We start from the raw sequence: 5,583 nt of genomic DNA on the forward strand, positions 1-5,583 counted from the left end.
AAATGGCAATAAAGGTGTGCTTAACTGTGCTTACAAAAAGTTACAGATGAGAAGTATTATTCACCAGCCAAGTACAATACCTTGCAGAATTTTAAAATAATTAACTTCTGAAGTTCTCCTTGAAGCAACTGATGATCGTCAGATGTGGAAAAGAGGAGGGAAGTTACAAAGAAGAAGATGAGGAGGTACTAGTTACTGTTATTTCCTTAATTTGAGATTTATGCTTGAATGACTTTGATATATAAAATAAATAGTTTGTTTTTTTCTTCAACTTACAGTTTCATTGTACAAGAGGGGAAAAAAAGCCTCAAGGTTTTGAAAAGCCACAGTTTAACTGTGGTTTAACTGTAGATTTGCCTTTAACCTGCTTTATTTGATCAGTAGAAAATCCCTGTATAAACTCTCTTATTTTATTTATCTTAATATGTAATAAACTCTTCAGTTACTGAATGATTGAGAATCAAACTAGCTTGAACTAGTTTAACTAAGTTCATTCAAAACCTAATTTAAGGCTTGATTAAATGGTGCTAATGCAAAGTTAAATAAACTAGATGCCAGTAAAAGCTATTTTAGGAATTGCCACTCCTGCTGAAGGGTAAGGAGTTTAAAACAAACTCATTTAATTTACTTTAAAAGTTACTAAGATAAACTATTTTAAGTGCTTCTGTGCAGAAAAACTTGCAGAGCTATGACAATGGACCTTGTAAAACTGCTGCTTAACATGAGAACATGAGGGAAGATCAGAAACAGGAAGCAACCTTGCATCTTTTTTAAACAAAAACCAAAACACAATGCTTTTCTCCTTGCCCCTTAGGGGAGTGAAAAATACAATTTTGCCTATATTTCCTCAGTTTTCTTGCCATTGCTGCTACAGTTGTAGCTCTAGCAGTGGGAACACTGCTCATGGTACAACTCTGTGCCAGCAGAGACAAGCTGGGCTCGATCTGAGTCCTGACCAGCGAGGTGGAATCCAGCAAATAACGCGGCTTCAAGCCAATCGTTCCGGTAGTGTCAGAAGTTTCGCAGCACGAGTCATTTCACAGATATATTCTCCAGAGAGGGCTAAATGAGCAGAGAATGTATTTCGCAAGGATCTGATTACTCTAAGAATTCCCTGAAAGGCTTATCCCAGAGAGTCCCGGGCTGGAGCTGCAGGTGTCGGCGCTGGTCCCGCTCCCGAGGAGACGGATGTACGCGGCAGAGCTCTGTCCCCTAGCGGGCACAGCGACACTCTCCTCCACAGCCTGTGCAGGGGGAATCTCCTTCCAATGAAAGCGGGAAGGATTTATCTGAACGTGAATGTATAGTACACATTCCTTACTCATGTCTCCCTCGCCATGGCCACCAACAGGCCCAAGTCAATACACAGTTCATCTGAGTAGTTATGGGGAACTTAACGAGGAACTTTTGCTCTCTTTTTAGTTTTTTTTTCTTTTCATGTGCATTTTTAAAAGATGTTAGACATTTGCTTTCCTTTGTCCCAGGACAGACGTCATTTCAGTTGAAGTCATTGACAGAGCAGAGCAGTGTTAATTCACAGTTTTTCAAGTCACATGAACAGGTCTGCTGATTGCTTGAAGCCTGGGATTGCCTGAAGGATTTGTCCCAAGATCTGAAAAGCCAAAGAGATACCAATAACCTTAAAGGCATAATGCTGCTTGTCAGACTGATACATTTGTGTCCTAAAGGGAAATGTCATCCTTTAGCAAAACTGTACAAAACTCAAGGAGGTGGGAGAAGCCGTCTGAGCCAGACAGTGGTCCAGAGGGCACCATGGCAGCAGGAGCTCTGCTCCCAGGCAGGCACTGGGCACTCCCACTGGGGCAATCCTGCTCCTGCTTGATGGGCCTGCCAAGGACCTGTGCTTAAAAGTAAGACTTCAGTGACATTCCATTGATTTGGATGCATCACTGACTGCTTTGTGACTGCACACTTTACCCTTCTCACCACTTTGGCCTTGTCTGTTTTGAGAGAATCTCATCTTTAGCTCAATTCTATATCCTTTAGAAAGAAGCCATCTACACAGCTTCTGTGATGCTGTCGACCTGGAAGGAAGGGACAACGAGAGGATCTCAGGTCTGTGCATGGGGGATTTGTATTGTGCAAACATTCATGACACAATTTATGAGTATTCCTTTAGCATGAAGTTGAGCTTCCAAGGGTCAGATCCATAGCCTACAGTCTAGGGGACTTTGGATCTGTACTTAGCTCTCTTTTAGACAGGAGGATATACCACACTCTTCAGTACTGGAGCTTAAATCTGAACTGTCTGGTTACATCTGAGGCATCAGGGATACACCCATGTGGGAACACTCTTTAAAAATCCACGTAGAAGTGTGACACCAATACATGATTCCTGCCCACAGGTGGCACTCTGTCATGACCCCCGGCTGCTTGCTAAGTCCTCTCATGAATGAGATCTCTTTCAGTTATGAGAAAAATGTTTGCTTTGGTATTCAGTAATGACCTTTCCTTGAGGGACTGCAGATCTACAAAGTGGAATAAACTGAGCAAGACTCCTGGAAAGTACTGTCTATTCCAGAACAAAACTCCCATGTGCTGGGCCTGACCCTATTCATACCTTCTGTGCAAGCACTAGAGGTTTTAGTGTTATTTTGACAGATGGTGTCATGTATGTTTCCATTCAAAACCAAGGGAGCATCTCTGTCTGGATTTGTGCCAGTAGTCCTATTTCCGGGTATTATTTACATCTCCTGAAATAAAACAGCCACAATTCCTTGGATATATTTGGAGGACTGCAACAGTTTATGACTAATATCTCCCTGAGATATCCTGCCATAAACACCTCACTACCAAAATGGGACACATTAGGGCAATCCCAGAGATTGTTCCCATGCACTTCAGAACAACCACTAGCCTGGAGAGAGACACCAACCTCCCAAGTCATGAAGCTGTGATACAGCTGGGCATGTGATTTCCCTGGGAATGAGCACACTCTACATTATCTGTGAGAGATCCTTTAAGGAAATGACTGCACAGATCTGTTAAAATTAAAAAAAAAAAAAAGGCAGAAATATTTTTGATGTCCATATGATACAGAGCGAGGTTTTGCTCAAAGAGCCTGTTAACTTGCTCTCAAGTCAGATGCTTCTCATATGATGCAGCTAGGAAAAACCATGTGAAAAGGCATTCTGACTGAAAGCTGCATGGAAGTAACACTCATGGATGGAGAGACCAAAACAACTACATCTCCCTACTACCCACTTTAGCATACAGAAGAGAAACACTGAGCTAAGATAGATTTTTGCCTCTGAATGCTACAAAGGAGGCAGGCAGGATATGCATTCTCAGAAAGACAGCTGGGTTTCACATATTCATGTTCTTGTGCTTCTGTGAAGGTTGCAGTACCTGCAATTTTTTCCTAAAACCCTTTGCTAGGATGCACAAGACCTGCACCTCTTTGCCTTTGTCCATCAGGGTGACAGCAAAAGGGAGGATCTAGTGGGAATGTGGAAAGAAGCAAGGAATTTGTTTGTCTCTAAACTTTAGTCCAGAGTAGACACCTGTGAGCCCTTCATACAGCAGAGCAGCACTTTTGAGAGATACAAAAAGCTGCAAGTTTAGCTCCTAAAGCTGCTGATAAAGAGCAACTGGGCCTGTAAAACCAGTTCCCATCCCTTCAGCCCCTAGAAGAAGGAGTCTAAGAACAGTTTCCCTATCTCCTGCACAGATCTATGGCAGGCTCAGCTGGACTGACAGCTGCCAGTGAGGTGAAGAGCAGCACAGTTCAGACTGTCAATGCTTTGGCTTTGAAGTTGTACAATGTTTTAAAACAGCTAAATATTTTTACTATTGTCCCAAATTTGTGTCGGATACGTATGCTTCATGTAAAAGGGTGCAAAATGATTGTCAGTCGTGGAAAACCTGAGTGCACCCAAAAAGGTTCCTTCTCCTAATGTTAACCTTAAAAAAGCAGCTCGGCATAAAATGTGTGAAGGATTCAATTCATCAGAAAAATTCCCATTAAAAAAATCTCCACCTGGATCAAGTGGAGTGTTCGGTGAAAAGGAACTCAACAGCTCAGCACAAAGGCCAAAGGCAGACACAGCCTTTGAGAGAAACCTGTTAGAAAGAGCTCTGATAGTAAAGAGCTCTTGGCTAATGAAGAACACAGCCAAGCACAGAGTTCATCAATTTTTCCAGACTTACTTTACCTTGGCAAAGGCCAGCTGGCCATGTTGGGATAGGCAGCTCTCCGGGGCTCTGAAGAACTTTCCACGTAACTTAGTTCTGGGTGCAGAGTGGCTCAAAATAAGGATTACGGGTACAAGGAACGTGTTATCACTTGTCACTGATGTTGCGTAGGAAATTTGGGGAAAAGAATGTGATGGCCAACTTAAGATTTGGAATCTGCAAGAGTTTCCATTTTGTCCAATGATTTATAGCGTGGCAGTTCACGTATTGTACCTTGTGTCTCCTTCATTACCATCTTACCCTTCATTCCCTTTGTATACAAGATCATCATAGGTGGCATGGAGCAAAGAGGAGTGTGAATCTCTGCTGTAAATACTCCCTGTGTCTGTGCCTGAGGTTCTTCCTGAAATGACAACAGCGGTAGAGGGAAATTGCCATGACTGCAGTTCATGTCTCTGCCCTCACAGATGATGAGCAAGTCCTACAGAGCTGCCAGAATCATCATTTCACTTGACTGCTGCTTGATAAAGCAATGGGAACAGAGGCAGGAGTGGTTTGTGTGCTGACTGAAGAGCAATTTCATCTATCTACAGGATTACCTTGCTTACTATCACGGTTTTTGGTTTTTGTTTTTTTTTTAATTTTGAACAAAACCACTTACACTCTGAAAATAAAAACTCCCCACAACCATTGCAAATAGGATGAAATTGTGATTTTCCTTATTCACCCCTCTGATCTTTAAACTGAGCAGAGGTAAGACACAACTCCAGCAGAACTATTCTTTAGCCATTTCCTCTGGTTTCTCTATTTACTCCTACACGCTTCTCTCTTATTATTATCTCTTTTATTCCCATCAGGATCTGCATGCTTGCATATCTTTTAATCTACTGAAGGGCTAAGTTGATAAGCTTTTAAGCCTTCCAGTACCTGAAAGGAGTCTACCAGAAGGACAGAAATGGACTTTTTACAAGAACATTTAGTGACAGGACAAGGGGAAATGGATTCAGGTTTCGATTAGATATTAGATATAGGGAGCAAGTTTTTCACTATGAGGGTGGTGAGGCATTGGCACAGGTTGCCCAGAGAAGCTGTGGATGCCCCATCCCTGGAAGTGTTCAAGGCCAGGTTGGACGGGGCTTTGAGCAATCTGGTCTAGTAGAAGGTGTCCCTGCCCTTGCAGGGGGTTGGAACTGGATGACCTTTAAGGTCCCTTCCAACTCCAGCCATTCTAGGACTCCGCGTGACCCGAGACGGCCGCTCCGCCCGCTCCGCCCGCACCGCCCCACTATGGCGGCGCCCCCGCCTCACAGACCGCCACCGGGCAGCGGGAGGGCGGGGACAGACGCCTTCCTATTGGCCGAGCCTCTTCCCGTTCTTCTCTTCTATTGGAGGAGAGTGGCCCGTAGGCGGGGATATTCGCTGAGCGAC

The sequence above is a fragment of the Corvus kubaryi genome, unplaced genomic scaffold (assembly GCF_017639235.1).
Source record: "Corvus kubaryi isolate FWS band 111438036 unplaced genomic scaffold, C.kubaryi_AGA036_p1.0 76, whole genome shotgun sequence".
Lineage (NCBI taxonomy): Eukaryota > Metazoa > Chordata > Aves > Passeriformes > Corvidae > Corvus > Corvus kubaryi.